The sequence below is a fragment of the Eriocheir sinensis genome, chromosome 18 (assembly GCF_024679095.1).
Source record: "Eriocheir sinensis breed Jianghai 21 chromosome 18, ASM2467909v1, whole genome shotgun sequence".
NCBI lineage: Eukaryota > Metazoa > Arthropoda > Malacostraca > Decapoda > Varunidae > Eriocheir > Eriocheir sinensis.
The window spans coordinates 13,497,507-13,519,774 of record NC_066526.1 but is presented as its reverse complement, the minus strand read 5'-3'; the positions used below and the strand labels follow the sequence as shown (position 1 = coordinate 13,519,774).

The 22,268-nt window shown below is 45.2% G+C and overlaps 2 long non-coding RNA genes and 1 pseudogene across 2 annotated transcripts; 2 read left to right on the top strand and 1 right to left on the bottom strand.

Moving 5' to 3' along the window:
* Window positions 1–22,268, top strand: part of LOC127000332 (ras-related protein Rab-18-like) — a 55,520-nt pseudogene that overhangs the window by 16,439 nt on the left and 16,813 nt on the right.
* LOC127000334 (uncharacterized) lies at window positions 334–1,796 on the top strand. The gene is made up of 3 exons (XR_007753919.1): window positions 334–701; window positions 935–1,277; window positions 1,443–1,796. It is a non-coding gene; the product is annotated as an uncharacterized LOC127000334 (long non-coding RNA).
* Window positions 11,888–14,614, bottom strand: LOC127000333 (uncharacterized). The gene is made up of 3 exons (XR_007753918.1): window positions 14,470–14,614; window positions 13,032–13,093; window positions 11,888–12,182 (listed from the first exon to the last, which is right to left on the bottom strand). It is a non-coding gene; the product is annotated as an uncharacterized LOC127000333 (long non-coding RNA).

The following is a 22,268-nucleotide window of genomic DNA, read 5'->3' as shown; positions in this document are numbered from 1 at the left end:
GGTCACATAAAGGTCGCTCATGCATGGTTTGTGCATTAGTTGTGGAGATTTAGGTGTAGCCAATAAGGCTTTGGCTCAGGTGGCTTGGATTAGTATTTCTTATCCCATGAAGCTGTAATAGCCTCCATACATGTGTATAGCTTTATTTCAACGTGGCAGGGGTCACATAAATGTCACTCATGCATGGTTTGTGCATTAGTTGTGGAGATTTAGGTGTAGCCAAGAAGGCTTTGGCTCGGGGAGCTGTACTCATATTTTTTAAACATGTTTCTTTATTATTATTGTTATTTGCTTTACGTCCTCAATTTATTTTTAGATAACAGCATCATAGATATTTCTTTTCCTTTTAAGGGCCATTTAACTAGCTTACCGTAACATTGATATTTCTTTACCTTTTAAGGGCCATTTAATTAGGTTACAATTATGTGTCTTAAATAATTACCGTATGTTCTAGTCCTGTCTAGTAATGTAGTTATTTCTGTGTTTCACAGATGGAGCTTGTTGCGGCATACATTTTCAATCGCAAACTGTGCAGGGAAAGGAGATATCGGGACCCACTCAACGCACTACATGTCAGTGATGAGCACCTGTTGCAGGTGTATAGATTTCCCCGTCAGGAAATCATCAGGCTCTGTGATGAGTTTCGCCCCCACCTGGAAAGGAGAACCAGGAGGGCACATGCACTCCCAACACACACCCAGGTTCTGGCTTCACTAAGGTTTTTTGCGAGTGGCAGCTTTCAAGGTGCTATTGGAAACGGTGTTGGAAATGACCAATCAAGGGCCATTGATAAAGTAACTCGGGTACTTTGTGAAAAGGCCAGTCATGAGATAAAGATGTCAACCACAGCAATAGATATTAATAGAATTTTTAAGATAGTTTTCATGCATTTCATAATGATAAATAATGCATTAATGAATTTTCAACTTCACAGGAGACACTGCGTATCCTCTGGAGCCATTCCTGATGACCCCAGTTGCACGGCCGACAACACCTGGGGAGGAGCGCTACAACAAGTCATCACAGGACAAGATGCGTTGTCGAACGGACCTTTGGGATCCTCAAGTCAAGGTGCAGGTGCCTACATAAGTCAGGAGGAAGTTTGCAGTATGACCCCAAGAAGACTATGAAGATTGCGACTTCTTGTATGCTCCTGCACAACTACTGAGTGGATCGCTGCAGAAGAAGTAACAGTTCAGCCTGTGAGAAACAACAGACTGATTCCTGGTCAAGTTGTCAGGCAGGAATTTATTAGAAACTTCTTTTCCTGAGTATAGGTATGCATATATGTAGACCTTGCAGTTAGTAATAGATTACTTTCAAATGTGAATGTGCATAAGAACAAAACAAGAAATCATAATGGCCACATGTTCGGCATTCTTGATCATAATTTATATGGCGATTATTATTAATATGTAATTAATATCAGCTTACACCTGCAGATTGCATATGGTGCACTGGTGGCCGAGTGGTCAGCGTGTGTATGTGGTGATCCAGAGGACTCGACTCCCACCGCAAGACGCTGAGAGTTTTCAACCATTGACAAGTGGCGGAGGGTTACCAACATGCTGCCCGGCAGATCTTCAGTCAACCCTAACTTCAGCGTCTTTGATCAAGAGGGGCACCACCTCCACACCACTCATTCTTATCACCTAGTTTGATACCCTACTTGTCCATCTCACATGCCCCATGTATCTCAGCATTCTGCACTCTTGGCTCCATGTCATCCTCTCCAACTTGTTGGTTCGTATAGCATAACCGGCCTCACATACATAGAAGTGTTCAATATACCTAGGCTATAATATTATATTTAAGGACTCTTATACGAGGTATCGCCCCAGACAGAGGTGTCGAAGTAAGTCTGTCTGATGGTAGGCTGGCTGACTGCTGTCGGGACCCAAGCCAGCATGCCCTGGGGGTTGTTTGCGGGAGGAGGAAAGAGGGAAAAGGACAAATGGTGTGTGTGTCATTATCAGGGGTAACCACGGTGGAGTGCAAACACTCAGTAGTTGTAGTCAAGGCTTAATTAAGTTGATGAGTGGTGTTAGACTGAATGAGCAGGTTTTTTACCACATGTTAGTGGGAACACTTGATAGGTTTTGTTTGTGTGTTGGTGCTACTTGTTTCTTGTGTTTACATGTTAGTTTATAATTAGACTGAGTTCTAAGTGTTATGAGCGACAATTTAGTCTTGTATGGCTGAATCCTGTCCCTTGACCCTTAATTCATCATCAGAATCTTTAAACAAATATATTTACCTTAAGTAATATTCTTAAAGTCACGCTGCCCATATTATTTGGCAGATGATAACCCTGTATGCGATAACGGTGCTTTATAAGACTTCGTAAATAAACTACTAATTTTACTCTCTGGTTTAAGTGATCAACAATTAATTCTACTTTGAGGTATAATTAACCAACATTATTAAGGAGTGCCCATGCCAGGCACGACATTAAGAATATTTTTCTGTTGACCAGCAGACTTACTATAGTCAAACCATTTAAAAATGTCTGTTGAGGCAGTGGCTTCTGCAGGTCCTTTCCTCCCTTCTGCTTTGCCACACAGTTCCAATTACCTATTTCCTCTGTTTCCCGTCCCCTCTTTCACAAACTGGGCACCTGTAATGTACCCCTACTTGATTTACATTTCTCAGCCCTGAGCATCTCTTTGTGGCACCACTTAACACTCCCTGTGCACAGGGCAGAGTTAGTAGCCATTTCTCTTCCACACCAACTACCTTCCTGTATATATGATTTCTCAGTAATTACTTATTTGTTGTGCTGTATTAGCTGTTACGTGCTACATCAAGCTGTAATATCTACCCAAGCTGCGGGTTAATCCAATAAAAAAAAGTGAATGACTAAGTCATGTGTTATTATTCCCAAGCTCCATTGGCAATGGCGAGTACACATTATATAACTGAAGCATATTACACATTCATTGAACACAATTAAAACTAACTACCCTAATCAAATTAAATCTAACCTAACCTGATCTGACCTAATTGAACTAAATATAAGGTAACCTGGCCTTAATGCCTGCTCCCAAAATTAAATAAATGGAAATAAATATGATATCAATTTGCAAAATATACCTGAGGAACAAAAAGAGAAAGAATGACAAGAATTGAACTATGAAACAAGAATTGTTGGCTTCAAGATGACCTCAACTGACTAAGAATGACAATTAAAATCTACGCAATGTGACAGGTCAGAATTGAGTCTTGAAAATGATTTCTGATGATGAAGGATGACATGATCTACTGAATGACAACAATTGCCTGCTTTGAAAATTACCTCAGCTGAAATAATATTGCATGCATTTAACCTTTTTACATCCCTCTCTAACATCCTATTCCATTCGGTCACAACTGTTACCATAATCCCCTTTTCTCTCTTATATACATCACTCAAGTAGCAAGTGCTCAATCATATCGTCACCCCCCCTTTCACCCATACATGAATGTCACACCTTTCTTCCCCCCATCAGGCACCCGTGCTCACACCTGCCTCTTCCTTGTCCATCGCCCTTGCCAGGCCGGCCCCCAGGACTTGCCTCGCCTGAGCACTGTCAAACCTCTTCCTTAGCTCCCTCATCTCACTCCTCAATGCACGTATTATGCATTCCTGAGCCTCTAACTTCCTCTCGTACCCACACATAGCATAAGTTGTTCAACTCTAACCCACACCTCATTGCCGCGCCTGACAACTGCCCCAGTTCTAAAATCTTGACCGTCGTTATTTCCTGCACGGCAACCTCCTCTCCGGCCAATACTCACTAGTCTTCCCCATCTTAGCTTGGCTGTACGGACTTGAGGAAATACTGACTCGCGGTAGTTTTCGTCTCTGGCGCCGTTTTTTTGCAATAACCTTCCTTGATCCTGATTGGCTGTCTTTTTTGTTTCACTGATTTCCATTGGTTGCATCCACTTCAGCTGGTGAGCTGCCCGCCCTCTACCGCCTCACTCGTGAACCATAGGGCTGACCCTTAGCACGCCGCGGCGACCGCGCTGTGCATCGCTGCGGAGGACGGTCCTAGCGCGGAGCAAACTTGCGACGCGACCCGTGACTTACAACCGTCTCCGGGGATAAGTTACCACCACCTTTGAGCATCCGGCGCCTGGACCCCCCACATGTATATGTGACTTATTTCAGCGAGGAGGTATTTCTCGCAACACCGGCTGCAGCGCCGCCGCGGCCAGCACCAGAGGAGGCGACGCGCTTTCGTAAACACTATCCCTTATTTTCAAGAGTAAAAAAAAAGTCCTTGAATTGGATTTTCAAAGCGTTTCCATGACTGTTGAAGGTTTGTAGAAAAGATATATGAAGAGATACTGATGTTTCATAAGGTAGGTAATGAGATACTGGCACGGACCTAAAACGAATCTTAACCGTTTGCGCTTATCCATTGTTACCCCTGAGAACGACACACATACCACCCTTTTGGCCTTCTCCTTTCCTTCCTCTCTTCACACACCCTGCTACAGGCAATCCCCCACAACGCAGCTTCAAAAGTGTTTACTGGGCTTGCCTTTGGCACACCTGAAAGGGGCGATGTCGCTCGTGAGAATGCAGTCTCAGTTATAGTATTATAGCCAAAATGAGTTGAGGACTGTGAACAGTTCTTTCCTCACCTGAAAGGGGCGATGTCGCTCGTGAGAATGAGCTCGCTCCCACAACCTAGTGCCAGGAAGGGGCGTTAGTCTCGGCCCCAAAATGCCTTGGTGTGACGTCACGGAGTGACAAACTGACCGCAGATTTCCTTGGTGGGCCTCCAATATCAATATAAGGTCTCTGGTATTTTATTTCCATTATAAATATTTACCGTTCTCCCGCAATAATTAAAAGAAGGCAGATTGACCACTTTTGGCAACGATACCCTGTTTTGACCCCTGACACCTCTGAATTTTGTTGACACTACAGATTGTAGGGGAGATATGGGAGCACAACAGGCCTCTTTGTTTCAACACCCATCTCTTCCCTCTCGCTCTCTCTCTCTCCCTTCTCTCTCAAGTTTCTCTCTCTCTCCTCTCATACTTTTCATTTTTTTCCTCCTTCTCTTGTGTACTTCCTTCTTTCCTCTCTCTCTCTCTCTCTCTCTCTCTCTCTCTCTCTCTCTCTCTCTCTCTCTCTCTCTCTCTCTCTCTCATGAGAAACCCACATACATATATAACTGGTTGCGCAAACACCCCAGGTTAACTTTATTTACATGGGGAAAGATACCATTACAATTGTAGTACATTTCGGGCCATTACAAAGGGAGTGGAGAGACAGCACAAGGATGGTAAGGAACAACCAGGGAGAGAAAGCATCTGGTAGAGAAGAGGTGAAGGCAGTTTGGAGAACTCATTTTCCAGTAGTACTTAGAGAAAAGGAAGAACAACAACAGGGGATTATCCTAGAGGAACTAGAAGAAAATGGCAATATGGATGAAACCCCCCACTTCATGAGAAGCGAGATAGAACAAAACCTAAAGTCGCTCTCAAACTGTAAGGCACATGGTACCGAAGGAGTTATTAGAGGCAGGAGGCGAAGTGGTCGTGAGATGGCTGATGGAGTTGTGTCAGAGAGCCATAGATGGAAAGGGCATAGTAGAAGAATGGAAGCAAGCAGAAATTGTCCCCATCCACAAAAAGGGGGATGCGGCAACCTGTGCAAATTACAGGCCAATAAGTTTACTCCGACATGCATACAAGGTGTTTGCTAAAACGATACAGCGCAGAATGAAACAGAGAAGAGGAAATACTAGGGGAGGAGCAAGCTGGATTCAGGATTGAAAGAGGGACGATTGATCACATTTTCACGCTCACACAAATCATAGAAAAGAGATGGGAAATAGGTAAAGATACTACTGTGTTTTTATCGATTTCAAACAAGCCTTCGATTCGGTGCATAGAGAAAGTATGCTGAGAGTAATGATCAGGAGTTGGGGATTTGAGAAGGATCTGATAAAGGCAGTGAAGGAATTGTATGGAAACACAAAGGCAAGAGTTCGGAAGGCCGACATTGTGACAGACACCTTCCCAACCACAAGGGGTGTTATACAGGGCTGCCCCCTCGCCCCACACTTATGTAACCAGTATCTAGAGAGGGTAATGGTGGAGGCACTGGAGGGAGAAGGAGGCGTAGAGATGAGCGGAGTTAGGTACACTAACCTAAGATATGCTGACGACTTAGTGGTGGTAGTAGAGACAACTGAAGACTTACAAAGGATGATACAGAAGGTCGAAGAACAATGTAAGAGATACAAGCTAGAGATCAATAAAGACAAGACAAAGAGCAACTGGAAGAGAGAGAGAGGAGATCTGAAGATACGACTGAGTACTGGAGTGATTGAACAGGTGGATGAATTTAAATACTTAGGCGTGAATATAAGCGACGGGACAACAGGGAAAATTGTAAGGGAGCAGATCGCAATGGGACAGAGCTTTTGGAAGGTTTATTGCTGTTTGCCGTTGTAGTACCTACCACTCTATATGGAGCTGACTGTTGGGTACTGAAGAAGGAAGAGGAGAGGAAACTACTTGCATTCGAGATGAAGTGTTTGAGAAGAATCTGCGGAGTGAGATGGGAGGGCAGAGTACGAAATGAGGAGGTGAGAGCAAGAACAGGACAAGTAGTTACAATTCTGGACAGAGTGCAAGATATGCAAAGGAGATGGTTTGGTCATGTGATGAGGATGCATGAAGAACGATAGCCAAACGCAGCATTGCACGGCAGTCAGGGGCACCAGACCGAGAGGGAGACCTAGAGACACATGGTTGAAGAGGTTCAGGATGAGCAACAACAGCAGAAGTCTGAGAGAGCTGCTAGAATCTGCGGCAGACAGGCAAAGGCGGAGGCATTACAGACACCAGAGATGGGACCCATCCACCGATCTCTATTATAACTCTGGATTGGCTTTCTCTGTACTAGCGGTTAGAATCGCCCGCAGCCGCCATCTTATAAAGATTCCCTCGGGCCGAGGCATATATGTAAAAAATCGGCATCAACACTCGCTGAGTGGCAGTAGCACGTGGTAAAACACTTCATTACGAAGTTATAAATTTACTGAATTTTTCTATGCCCTAGCTACTAGGTTTTTATTAGTTTATGGAAAAAACACGTACTCGTTACCCAGTCTCCATATTTGGCACAAAGCAATTCTTTTTCGCGTTATTTGACTGTTACATTCTCTATATAGCATGTATGATATGTGTTTCCTTGCAAGCTACTTTTTCAGAAAATAACAAATGTTAGTCATCATGAAATAAAACAGAAAAATGTAGGTTCTTTTCATATACTTCTTTTGGTTACCCATTAAAAGAATTATCCATATACTAAATCTCACATTTGAAACAGAAAACGAATCAATTTGATGAGTAACTAAAGCAGGTTCAACTAATTTGCTTACTTAGTTTACTTACCGGTACCGAAAACTCAGGGGCCGTATACACAAATATTCTAAGAATAATACTAAGCCTTGCACTTAACAACTTTTAGCTAAGCATAGGCCCTTAAGTATTACTTAGAATTCCCCTTAGCGGACTCTAAGCTAAGTATTTTTTGAGCAAAATACCGGTATGAAGTGCATCGCATAGCAAAACGACCACTTGCAAAAGCATTGTATATAGCTACCACAGGACATATTATGCAAAGATGAAATAGCTATAATGAATTCAACACGTTATCTATCCGTACACAAAAGCTTGTTTGGAAACAATAGACACATCAATGGAGTAAATGATCGACATAAACGAGCCTTCTTCTTCTTCCTCTTGTGGTCTTTATTGCCTATGATCGTTATAAAGGTGCATCTTTTCATGTTTCCGGTGTACCTCCACTATTCTTTTATGTGTTTTGGTAAAATATGTATATTACTGCCTCGACGTCGTCTCCTCAGCCGCCGGTGACAACAAAGGCGTAGCGCGAAGCGTATCACACGGAATTACCAAATAATAAAAGTAAACAAGTCAAAAACAAACTAAATCTAACCAGACCTGACCAAACCTAACTATACCTAGCCTATGACCAACCTAACCTGACCCCTCTACCGCCAAAATGCAATGTGCTAAGATGCGTTAATTCACACTCCTCAATAGTTTGAAGTTTCTTCAATATTCAAGCTGTTTGTCACTGTACTGTATTCAGAGACCAACATACAGCACATAATGCATTAGCCTCACGTGAGATGGCTACCATAATTTCAGACTCGTGTGTTCAGTGACTTTCTTGTTTATTTATTTTTATATATATCAACTTTCAGTCAGGTTACTCTGGTATATCTTTGCCTCAGTGGGTCAAGGCACACAATCATTAGTACTATTATAAAATGTTCTAATGTTTCCCGAGCTTCTACACCTATCTGATGTACTATAGATAGGTGTAGGTACTTCTCCATTCACAGAGGCCACTTTTCTCAACTATCTTTGACAGGTCTCCCATTCACATTGTTTCACTCTGCTCCAGTGTCATCATATGCTTTCCCTCTCTGTATATTTCCTTTCTCCAAAGGGGATTGTCTTGAATTTCCAGTGTTATATTAATTTGGCCCACCGGTGTTCACTCATTTCCTCTTTGAAACTCAGCTTCCCCTTTGTTAACCTTTCTCAGAAGCTTCACCCCATTTCCCCTGAGAGCATGTGAACACTATCATGCCAACTGGTCTTGAATGACTTCTAATCTCCCGACATCTTAAGTCTTAGTTTTGCTGACCCATACAAGATAGCTGTGGGGTTACTACTTCCCCCATCCAAAAGCAACTTCCATATTCATACTGGCTAATTTCCCTTCTCTACCACTGATGTTAACACCCGTCATTTTCCTTACCTTGGCTTCATTCAGTTTTCTTTGTGCTTTCTCCTATGGCCTTCTTGCTTATCTCAAATACTAAATAACCATGTGTTTCTATTACCTCTAAGATATTGTTTCCCAGCACCCGCTGTCCTACTGCTGGTGTGAATTTCCATTATTATGTTTAAAGATAAGTTTCCATTCCATACCAAAGTCATTTAGGATCAGGCAAAATCCTTCCACTAATACTACATCATCTGCATAACCTAGGCAAAGCAATACAACTTCTGATGTGGGGCTTTATTACTTTTGCCTATATCCACATATACACATGGAGGAGGGGGAATGATTATGAGCAGAAAGGATTGATTGATTATGTGGCAGTAGATGGAAGACTGAGAAAGGATATCTGTGACGCGAAGGTAGTAAGCGGGATGTTCGATGGCTCTGACCATCTTGCAAAAGTGGGTGTTTGAAAAGAAAGGTGAAGTAAAAAAGGAGATACTGAAGATAGAAAAGTTACAGGAAAAAGAAATAAAAGATGAGTATAACATGAAATGGCAGAGGCCTTAAGTGAAAAATGGGAAAGTGTGATAGTACAGATACTGAAAAGTTTTAGAACATTTAAAGAAGTAGTGTTAACTACAACAAAAAAGTGGTAGGGATGAAAGTGGTGAGAGATGGAAAAAGAAAAGGAAATTCATGGTGGACAGAAGAGATAAGGAGGATAGTAAAAGAGAAAAGGGAACTTTTTTAAGAAAACTTAAGAAAGAAATGTGGTTGAGCAAGTAAAAAGGGAAAGGAAAAAGAAATATAGAGAATGCAAAATGAAATTAAAACAAGCAATAAAAGAAAGTAAGAAGAGAGTTGGTGAAGACTTTGGAAAAGACTAAGTGAAAAATATAAAGGGAACAGGAAATCATATTGGAAAGAAGTAAAAAATTAAAGAAAAGCATCACCCCAATAATATCTCCCCAAGGAAAATTAATGAAGTTATGGGTGAGAATGGAAAGATGTTGAAAGACGGGGAAGCTGTGAAAGAGACATGGAGAGAATATTTCAAAAACTTAATGAATTTTTTTGATGGACATCCAGCAGCTGTTACAGCAACAGTTTTGAGCGGAGGTAGAGGAGGAGTATATAAAGAAAGAAGTATAACATATGAAGAAGTAAATCAGGCATTAAAAAGATTAAAAAATGGAAAAGCAGCAGGAACTGATGGAATCAATCAAAGATTTTCCTTCAGGATGGTAGGAGAAAAAATAATAGCAAAAGGAAAGAAACTATACGCTGCCTTCATGGACTTTGAAAAAGCTTATGACAGATTCGATTGGATTGCATTGTGGGATGTTTTAAAGATTTATGGTGTGGGAGGAAAACTGCTTAGTGCAATAAAGTCTTTCTATGAGGGTGCATCTGCATGTGTCAAAATTGGTGGAGAAACAAGTGAACATTTTGAGATAAAAGGTGGGATTAGGGCAGGGGCGTGTCATGTCACCATGGTTGTTCAATATTTATATGGATGGTGTCATGAGAGAAATAAAGGGCAAAGTTGGAGTAAAAATGTATGCTGAGGGAAGGCAGTGGGTGCTGAATTCAATCCTGTTTACTGATGACACGGTGCTCATTGCAGAAAATGAAAGTGACTTACAAAACTTGGTCAGTGATTTTCATAGCGTCTGTAAAGGAGAAAGCTGAAAGTAAATGTCAACAAAAGTAAAGTGATGGTTTGTGAGGGAGTAGAAGTGAAGTTGTAGATTTTGTATGCCCATATAGAGTGGGAACTGAATGTGAAAAAGAATGCAAAATAATTCTGAATGGTGAAGAAATGGAGGAGGTCAATGAGTTTAAGTACCTTGGATCAGTTATCAGTTGAAAATACAATAATAGTACCAACCCTCACATATGCAAGTGAAACATGGGCCTTGAATGAAAGTCAGAGGTCTAGAGTGCAGGCAGTGGAAATGAGTTATTTGAGGAGTGCTTGTGGTGTGAGTAGAATGGATGGAATAAGTAATGAAAGTGTGTATGAGCGTTTTGGAATGTGTCACGGGGGTGAAGGGAATGAGTGATTTTAAAGTGGTTTGGCCACATGGAGCGAATGGAGGAGAGTAAGATGACCAGAAGGGTGTATGTGAGATTGAGGGAGGGAATGTTAGAGGACGACCTCCAGTGAAATGGAGAGATAGGGTGCAGGAGTACGTTAGGGAGAAGGATGAGAGATCCTTGAGAAACTTTGAGCAGGCAAGGAGGAGTGTCCGGATAGAGAAAGATGGAAACTTCTGCCGTGGCCATCCCTGGTGGGAGCTCCTAGAGCAGGCATTGATGGGAGGATTATGATGTATGAATTGAGAGGACTCACAGCAGAAATGTTGAAGTGTGGAGATGAAGTTACTATATGAATGGTCAAGATATGTGAAGTGGCCTGGGAAGGGGGGGGAGGTCCCAGCAGACTTGACAAAAGCCATCATGGTCCCAGTTTACAAGGGGAAGGGCAGGAGAGGGGAAGTGGGAGTTGTAGGGGTATAAGTCTGCTGAGTGTAGGCTACCTGGAAAGGTATATGGAAAAGTCCTAATTGAGACTGCGCAAAGACTTACAGAAGAGAAAATCAGTGAAGAACAAGGAGACTTTAGGAAGGGAAGAGGATGTGTGGATCAGATATTTTCCTTCAGTATGGTGTTTTATTAGAAAAAATATTAGCAAAAGGAAAAAATACTATGCTGCCTTCATGGATCTAGTTATTCTAAAGAAAGTTTATGACAGAGTCGATTGGCTGGGATTGTGGGCCGTCATAAATATAAATATTTCATCATGGTTTTTCAATATTTATAAGGATTGGGTTATGATAAATTTAGGGCAAAGTTTGGGAAAATTAAGTAAAAATTTACGCTGAGGGAAGGAAGTGGTTGCTGAATTCAATCTTATTTGCTGATGACACAGTGCTCAATGCAGAAAATGAAAGTGACTTTCAAAATTCGGTCAGTGTTTTTGATAGTGTATGTAAAAGGGGAAAGTTGAAAGCAAATGTCAACAAAAGTGATGGTTTGTGAGCGGAGTAGAAGGGAGGTTGTAGATTTTGTATGCCCATATAGAGTGGGCATTGAATGTGAAAAAGAATGCCAAATAATTTTGAATAGTGAAGAAATGGAGGAGGTTAACGAGTTTAAGTACCTTGGATCAGTTATGTGTAAGCATGGTGGTACAGAAGAAGAGAAAAGAGAAAGGGCATTGCAAGGATTGACTGATTGGAGGAGAAGCTGCGGATCCATCTCTGGCATGCCATCTCATTGTTGGGGGCTGAATTTCTCCATGGCATGGACTGGACCTCTGCCGGACAGCTGGAGAAAGCTGCCATGGCACAAACCCGACTGATGGAGACAACTGATTTCTTCTTCCACATCATGTTTGGCCCTGAAATATGAGTACAAGTTCAAATAAACAACATAAAATATATATATATATATATATATATATATATATATATATATATATATATATATATATATATATATATATATATATATATATATATATATATATCTCTGGATGTTTTTCTTGATTAGTGTACTATACTAAAAGAGGTTAACCTGGTAGCTGCAGGGATCATGTTTCTTAAAGGCCCCTGCGAGAAGAATGAGAAAAATCATCACTCACAAACCATTTCATAATATATATCAACACATTTGTGATCAGTTGATGCATCATCTATTTTTGGGGGTTTATATCATGACAAAAATGTGGCCCGTCGCTGGTACACGGTAAAGCCACAAATTTGGCCCGTTGCTGCTACCAGGTTAAGTTGGACTATGAATGGACAGATGTTGTTTTAAGAGCATCTGAAATAAACTTATGGGACTGATATATGATAATTAAATCTGTGATATTTATTAAGATGTGTCCAGTGATTTAATTGGCAAAGAATTGCAAAACACAAGCTAAGAAAATAAAAGTACTGAACTGATTGATGTATCGACACGGGAAATGGCCGTCGGAGAAATAAGAATGGATTAGTAATTAATATACCCGAAGCAAGAACTAAAAGACATTGCATCGACATAAGTAGCTATGTGATAGAATAACAGGCATTATCTACATGAGTTATTTACTGCACAGTGCACACTATATGGGCTGGCAACATTGTCTTATTTTCTAGCAATTGAAGTTGCTTATATTGTGCATTATATTCTTGCATGGGAATGATTGCTTGATGCTGGATGATAAAAACTAAATGATTAAACAATAATGTTATGTGGCGAATACCAGCTTGAGGTCACTCTAGGTCTAGGAGGACTTGCTCGTTGTTGTCAATGTCATCACGATCACTGCAAATAGATACATTACAATTAGAAATGCTTTGGTACCTGCCCTATATCTATATCTATACTTGTCCAGAAGTCAAAACTCTTGACTCATGGACCAATTTGCAATTTTTTTTGTTCAAAAAGATTTTAGCATTGTTGATTGACTTTAAGGCCGGGTTCTAGCAGTATCATTACCATTATAATGTATAAGCGTCCAGTTCCATAATTTGATGATAAATCGTAATGTGTAATATATGGTTTTGAAATTTCATCTTTCTTTAAACTTTCTATCAAGAGAAAAATGTCTTTTTAATAAAAATTTTGACATTTTTCTTGATAGAAAAATAGAAAAGAAATTTTAAAAAAAAATGAAAATATTACACATTACGATTTATCATCAAATTATGGAACTGGACGCTTATACATTATAATGGTAATGATACTGCTAGAACCCGGCCTTAATAGCTATTTGGGAGTAAGACTAAGAATAATCATAAAATTCACTTTTAGATCTTCATAAGAAAGGAAGCTGCAAATAACAAAAGCCATAATATACTGTGAACTAATTAATTTTAAATGTGAAAAAAAAGACATGACCAAAACAAATTAAACAATACTACAATGCTAGCTAGCATGGGTATTAGTATCATTTTGCAACACCCAGGGATTCCTGGGAGGTATTTTACAGGAAGGATAGCTACCGTTCGTTAAGTAGGATCAATGAGGTTAGGTGACGTTTATAATTTTTTGTTAAGTTAAAATAAGGCAACATTCTGAATGATAGTTAGTTTGGTAAAAAATTTACGTCCAAAATCAAAATGTTTGTTTAAAAAATAGTCAGTAACACAAATCGGAAATTTATCTGAGTTAGGAGAGGTGAACTTATATTAAGTTAGGTATGTCAGAGCAAGGTTTCTAAACAAGTTGATTTAGGATTAAAGGAAAAAAAGTCATAAGTGATGCAAGCTTGAGTACTAGAGCAAGTTCTGTTTAAGAGCTACCGATGCGTCAAATTGATTTGGTTTGGTTACTAAAAATAAGCAAAGGAAGGTAATTTTGTTAGGACACTTCTGACATTTAAGTTAGGTTAAAATATCAACTTTTCTAAATAATTGCTGATTTGGTTAAAACTGGCTATCTTAAATAACAGATTAAGTTGAAATAACTATATGTCAATGATAAATTTACCCAGGTTAGGTTTGGTTTATCGTTGCTGGGAGGTTAGTCAAGTAAAAATTAAATAACAGACACTAGTGACCCAAATAGGTATTGTTTAGGGTTTGGTAAGTTTGGTGGGAAACGTTTGTTGAAGTCAGTCACAAGATTAACAGGTGTGTTAGGTTTAAAGAGTTGAATATTGTAAAGGATAAGTCTGGCGAGGTAAAATATTGGCTCACCTGTGTTCGTTCCTTGGGCAGGAGTCTGTGGCTGCCGGTGTTGATCACAGGTAAGATACACGTGCACCAGTGATGACTGGACCTTCACAGACTACCCAAGGTGAGTGATAACAGACACTGGATGCCCTCCAGGCGATGGCTGGGGCTGTATAACGCCAGCCACACACTGCACCCGCGGGCTTCCAGCAAGGTTACTCCCAGGGCTCCTTGTGTGACAGCCTGTGGATGGTGGCAGGCGGTCACCAGCCATCGCCTGGAGGGTCTCCAGTGTCTGTTATCACTCAATCTCTGTCAGCCTGTGAAGGTTGCACCTGCATTTTACCTGTCAGCGAACACCACTTCAGTCGTGATGGCCATGTAGGTGTTTCCAAGGTCCGCCTCGCCGAACCACTCATCTCAGCACGGTCAGCACAGTCCACAGATATTTCAGGATGAGTTTCAAATCATTACACGCCTCCAATTCGTCTAGACGAGGCAGATATATTAGGAGGTGATGCCTTTCATCCCGCTGTAATCCACCATGTTGCAATACTTATGCATTTTTAACGGTGCTAAGGGAGCCCCTTCCCCGCCTTAAATTTTCCGCCCGCTAAGTGCTCCAGCTTCAGCGCTAAGCGGCCCAGCGCCATTTTAAGTAGAAAACTTAACGATTCTTTGCCGTTAAGTGCACTTAGCGATGCTAAGAACTTTTGTGTATACCGCCCCAGGTACCGTTAGTACCGGTACCGATACCGGTACCCGAAGGAGTATTTTTTTTATCTTAATGACATCTGATGAAATTCCCAAATAAATTTCCTGTAAAGAAAACTCTCTAGTCTAATAACAATAACAATATTGGTTAAGATTCGTTTTAGGTCCGTGCCAGTATCTCATTACCTACCTTATGAAACATCAGTATCTCTTCATATATCTTTTCTACAAACCTTCAACAGTCATGGAAACGCTTTGAAAATCCGATTCAAGGACTTTTTTTTTTACTCTTGAAATTAGGGGATAATGTTTACGAAAGCGCGTCGCCTCCTCTGCTGGCCGCGGCGACACTGCAGCGGGTGTTGCGAGAAATACCTCCTCGCTGAAGTAAGTCACATATACATGAGGGGGGGGTCCAGGGGGGGGCGTAGCCCCCTAGTTAGAAGGGGGGGTCGAGGGGGGCGCTGCCCCCCCGTTAGTAGGTCGTAAAGTTCGGTTGGAGTAGTTTAAATATGCTCCCCGACCCTAAGCCCTCTGCGAGCTATTTTGCGGCTGCGGCGGCTGCAGTGTCGCCGCGGCCAGCAGAGGCGACGCGCTTTCGTAAACATTATCCCCTATTTTCAAGAGTAAAAAAAAAAGTCCTTGAATTGGATTTTCAAAGCGTTTCCATGACTGTTGAAGGTTTGTAGAAAAGATATATGAAGAGATACTGATGTTTCATAAAGTAGATTATGAGATACTGGCACGGACCTAATACGAATCTTTACCACAGTATTTATTAGCAACGTAAAAAAAAAATCGGACATGAAGAATTATCAATAAATCCAATAAATAAATCCGAGCAATCTGGTACCGGTACCGAACAATCTGGTACCGGTACCGTACCGTTCAGCTGGTACCGTTAGTACCGGTACTGGTACCGCTTACTTAGTTGTGTCTAGAGGTCTTGTGCCTCGATCACAGTCGTGGTGGTCCACCGCTGTTTTGGAAGTTGCTGGCGTCTTGCTTCTTCAGCCGCACTTAGTCCGGTATGGAATTTGAGGCTGCTCTGCAGACTGCTGTATAGCCTGGCACTGGCCGGTGGTTCATCAGGCACTGCCCTAAGGAACCTGTCCAGTGCAGCTTTGAACCTGTCCACTGGGCAGCCTGTAATTTCCCGTACCTCTTTTGGTAGTGCGTTGAAGATTTTTGGACCGTCGTGGGCTAGGCGAAGAATTGGCACCATCACAACACTTGCTGGGTGCCCCGCTACCCACTACAAGGCAACCCCCGGGCGGTGGTGCCATTTTAATTAAAGTCCTGCCACTCCCTGCCCGGGCATAAGTGTTGGTGTTCGCCATTCATCACAGTTTGAGAAATGGCAGCTCAAGATATACTAACCACGCTCAAGATCCTCATGATTGGCGAGCGGTCCGTCGGAAAGTCAAGGTAAGTGAAATTATTTGAAGTTAAAGTCGCGCGTGAGTTTAAGGGCCTGTAACGAACGTATATATAGCCTCTTCCATTTAGCGTAACCCGTTTCTGGGTCATGATCTGTAGAGTCCCTTGATAGATAGAGTCCCGACAGCCTAAGATTTGGACGCCATTATTGGCCCTGTCTTCGCCGCGAGACCGTGTGCTAGTGTTTGAAAAGCGCGGCGAAAACACAGGGCCAATAATGGCGTCCAAATCTTAGGTTGTCGGGACTCTATGAGGGACTCTACAGATCACGACCCAGAAACGGGTTACGCTAAATGGAAGATGCTAATAGTAGTTTTTTTTATTAGTCTATATATAGGCATTGAGTGCTTATATATTCGAATCTTTATCTCAAAAAGAGCTTTTTTCGCACAGAAGTAAGCATCATATCAGCACCGGCCTAGGCCAACACCAAATTACAGTAAAAATTCGTCATGTAGTTTGGTACACGTCCTGTACACGTATTCACGGCCATTCGCCACTCCCACCGCTAAAATTCTAAAGAAACTCCTATTATTTTAAAGATCTTACGTCCCTCACCTATTAGCTAAGGGAACATTTTAAAAGGTATAGTAAGGGATCGAGACGCAATAATACGGGGTTCGAAGGTCATGGCTGGATGGGTATAAATAAGGGAAGAATGTAGGAAAGGGTACGATGGGTATATAAGGAACTGAAGTGGTGGAGATAAGATTGATCGAGGGAGGAGACAATGCATGGTAAACAAGAGGGACCTTATATATAGATGAGAAGATATATCCAAAGGAGGGAGGAAAAGGGAGAGAAAGCATGGCTAGTCGAGGGATAACACACACACATACACACACACCAAGAAGGTATGGCCAAAGAAGGGGGAGCACGGGCTTAGCCTAATGGCGGCCCGTAGCAGGGTGCCGACAGACCGACTCAATCGGCGATCGAAATCTAGCCGACCGAGTCGGTCTGTCGACGAGGACTGGCGTGTCTCTGAGAAGGAAGGAAAAAGGAGAGAAAGAAGGCTAGGGCCGCTTTCACAGTCGTTTTGTTTGTTTTGACCGTTACCAATGGCGCCGATCAACGCTATAGTTTTTTCACGTGAAACTGGCCTATGGGGTAGTGGTGGCTGCAGAGGAAGCGAGAAGTGTTGAGAGTGTGTGGCAAGGTGCGGGGCTAGGTTAACCTCGCAGCCGCCACTACCCCATCGGCCAGTTTTAAGTGGAAATTCTATAGCGGCGATCGCCGCCATTGGTAGCGATCAAAACAAACAAAGTGACTGTGAAAGCGGCCCTAGGAGAGGGATAACACACACAACTTAAACCATCAATTGAATAGTAGCGGGCTTTTTTTGTACTCTTTTTGTTGCCCTTGAGCTGTGTCCTTTGATGTAAAAAAATAATTAACTCCAAGTAATAAGTACGGGGGCAGAAATCAAGGCGGCCTAGAAATAGATATAGTATACTTATCTTCCTCAGTTCAGCTGAAGGTCGGGAAGGTAGCCTTTGCAGCGGCCTCCCCTTTGCTTCCTCTTGTCTATTATTGGGTGGTTGAGGTCCACTGCTTTTCCCTTTTTTTTCTAAAAAAGGCTTCTAGAACCCGTTGTTGTTTACCTGCAACAATAAACTATCAATCAATCATGAGTGAGTGAGTGAGTGAGTGAAACGGGTTCCTTTAGGCTCGTGTAACACAGTCCTTGGCGCGGTTTGTTTACACGTTTCGAGGACTCGTGCTGGATAACGGGCAGCCATCTTGGAACAAGGTCCCTTGTTCCCAGTCTGCAGCTTTACCACTCTCACCTCGGGCCCCGACCCACAGTGCTTCCCCAAACAACCCCAAGCTCTGCACGACACCCCAGACTACCCCTGGATGTCGTCAGATCCGGGAGGAGGCCGCGAGGCCGCCTCCGCCCACCAACCTCCCCAGCTTGAGACCTCCCACGACGTCTCCAGGCCCCCACCTTCACCCGACATGGAACAGATGGACTCCGCCACCTCCTCCTCCAAACGGCCTCGCTCCCCACTTGGTGATGTACCCTCCAGCGACCCCAAACACCATCATGGTTCTCCTCCCTCTCCTGACCCCATTCTCACGCCCGCCGCCCTGCCCTCCACACTGCCCTCCGCCCTAGGCCCCGGGACCCTCCCCCCTCCTCCTCCCCCCGGGGACCCTCCAGAGTACCCTGACCACACTCCAACCCTCCCCTTCCCCAACAAGCGAGATCCCGCCGGCAAGGCACCATTAGTAGTATGCCTCTCCTCCTACGACCACACCCGCTGCTTCATCCACCCGTCCAAGGTGGCCAGTGCTCTGCACGGCTCCATCTTCCAGAAAAAAGTGATCGAGGATACCCTGCAAATCACACACGGGGGGTACGGGTTACGCTTCGAGGTCGCGAACCTCGACAACCTAACCCAGTCCCCAGAGTCAGTGACCTCCCTGGGGAAATGGCCCGTCCGCTGTCGGGTGATTGACCCTGACCCAGCCCACAAACATACATACGGCCGGATCTATCCGGTCGACACTGCCCTGCCTGACAGTGTCATCCTAGAAAAACTGACTGTTCTGGGGGGCTCCCGATCCCTCCCAAGCGCCATATGCCGACTTCCTGGCAAGTTCCTGGACGGTGCCAGAGCCAAGGGCCTGGGGATCCATATTAAATTCCAAGGCCCTCTCCCAACTCACGTGGCCATCGACAGTACGGCCTATACAGTGCGGCCCCATTCCATTCCAGTCCTCCAATGTTACCACTGCATGGGACAGGGACCTGTAGGGGCCAGGTCAGGTGCCGCACCTGCAGTGGTTTCCACGCTGCAAAGGACTGCACAAAGGACCCTCGCTGCCTCTACTGCCAGGGTGCACACACATCCACCTCCAAACTCTGCCCAGCTCATGCAGCAGCAGACGAAATACAAAGCAGCCTTAATAACGGCGACCTGACGGTGCTTGAGTCCCGGCAGCGGATGCGGGAGCTCAAACCTGGATCCTTTCGCCCGGGACCACCACTCCTGTGCCCCCCCTCAGCCCCGCTGCTACCTGCCTCCGGAGTGTTGGATCCTACCCCTTCCACCCACCATCCTGGAGCCATTGTCCGTCCCACTCCCCGTCTCCTCACCCTCGCGCCCACTCCACAACGCCCCACCACCCCGCCCCCACAGCCCCTCGGCAACACTGATCCCCTCCCGCGCTTCCCCCCTCAAACACCTCACCCTGCCCACCCCCACACACAGAGGGCCACCCACTCCCCGCCCTCTCCCCACCCACCCAACTCTAGGTCCACCACCCGCCCCCCGCAGCCACTGATTTCTCCCTGCCGTCGCCCGGTCAGCGATGTCCTCACCCCTCTCCCCAACGCCATCAACGCCCCTGCTCCCGACCGCCCTGCTGATAGCTCCCCGGCCCGCTTCCTTGAAGGGCACACCCATACCGCCCACCCCTTACCCCTCCACCCCTTACCCCTCCACCCCCTTGCACCTCCCCAGGGCCTCCCTGACAACCCATCACCACTCCTCTTAACGGCACACCACGCCCAACCTCCATTCCAGCCCATCTCCCACCTCCCAGCTGGCCCACTCCCCGCCTTCTCCCCACCCCCTCACTCAGCCGACACTGCTGCCCAGCACACCGCGCCCCTTTCACTCACCTCCATCATTTGTAACCTCGCCCCGGTCATCCTGACCTTCTGCTCTCTCCTTTCTGCCGGCCACTCCCTCTCAGACTGCTTCTCAAAAACCCTTCCTTCCCTCATCTCCTTCTTTGGTTCCCTTTCAACGTGAATCCTCCACCAACATCTCCCTTTCTTTTCTGGAATGCCAGGTCCCTTTATTACAAGCTCCCACAATTCAAAACTTACCTTTCCTCCATCTCTCCTCTCCTCATTGGTGTCTGTGAGACCTGGCTCGCTGAACCCTACTCCCCGTCATTCCCTGGCTACTATCCCTATCGGCAGGACCGCCGAACTGGAGCGGTGGGCGGAGGCCTCCTGCTGCTAGTCCGGCGGCCCCTTCCCTCCTGTCAGCTATCCCTCACCCCTTACCCGGGAGGCCACTTGGAGTTCCTGGGAGTCCGTGTCACCTTCAGCTCGGGTCCCCTTGACGTACTTATCCTCTACAACCCGTGTCAGGACATCTCAACACTAGAATACCGCCACCTCTTCAATCAGCTCTCCTCCCCTGCACTTATCATGGGTGACTTTAATGCCCACCACACTCATTGGGAGCCGTCCCTCTTTACGGCTCAGCAGAACCGTTCCGGCCACTTCTTAGTGGATTTCCTCGCCGGCAGTGCCTCCTTCTCTCTCCTCACCCCCCCGGACCTTCCCACCCGGATTGATCCCGCCACATCCAGGGCCTCCACCCTTGACCTGTGTCTTGGTAGTGGTCCATTGCACCTCACCACTGTCACCACCGGGCCACACATCGGCAGCGACCATCTTCCTGTCATTCTTACCTTCCCGTCACTAAACCCGCCCCCCCCTGGCCCCAGGCCGCCCTAGATGGTCCCTTAGGGCTGACAACTGGCACTCCTTCCTAGACCACCTCTCTTCCACACCCCTCCCCCCCAGCCCTTCTCCTGACACAGCCATAGGGGCCCTAGCTGACACCTTGGTGGTAGCGGGGTCCCATTGCTTCACCTTTCGTTCCTCTCAGCCCCCACATCTTCTTCGGGCCCCTTGATGGTACAGACAGTGCAAGGCTGTGGTGAGGGCCAAGCGCGGGGCATTCAATGCCTGGCGCCGCAGGCCCATCCCGGAGCTGCGCCGGAGGTTCCACCAGTTGGAGGCTCACTGTAAGCGCATGATCTTGTCAGCCACAAGGGCATCCTGGTCCGCCTTCTGCGCCTCCCTAGACTTCTCCACTTCACTCACAAAAACCTGGCTATTCTTCAGGAAGATGGTCCGGCCCCAGGCCCCTCTCATGTTCCCCCTCCACCACAACGGGGTTCCACTAGCTGGGGATACCCAGAAGGTGGAACACCTAGCTTCACACTTCCGCACACGACTGGGCTCCCCGGACCCGGTCCCTCCCCCCATACTACCCCAACAGTCCGCCATCCATCCCATCGCCCAGCCTTTTCTGATCCACGAACTCGCCACAGCCATAGCTGCACTGCTGGTGGGGAAATCCACTGGGGATGACGACATTCCCAATGAATTTCTCAAACACCTCCCAGAGGCCTACTCCCTCTTCCTCCTTCAGCTCTTTAACCACAGCTGGCTTTCTGGCACTTTCCCTCATCAGTGGCGCCACGCCATCACCCTTCCACTCCCAAAGCCAGGGAAGGACCCCACCTCACCCTCCTCCTACCGACCTATCAGCCTTCTTTCCTGCATCAGCAAACTCTTTGAACACCTCGTGCTAACAAGGCTTTCTTGGTGGCTGGAACACAATCATCTCCTTCCCTCCAACATGTCTGGCTTCAGGCCCCGCCGAGGAACCAGCGACACCCTCCTTGACCTTGACCATCATGTTCAGGAGGGTTTTGGCTGGGGGCGCTTCACGCTGACCGCCTTCTTGGATCTCGAAGGGGCCTTTGATTCTGCCTCCCACAATGCTATCCTCTATAAACTCTCCTCCCTGGGCCTCTTCGGCGCTCCTCTGCTCTGGGTCCGCTCCTTCCTCTCGTGTCGCACCTTCTCAGTCTCTATCGGGACCACCTTCTCCCACCCCTATCCTATC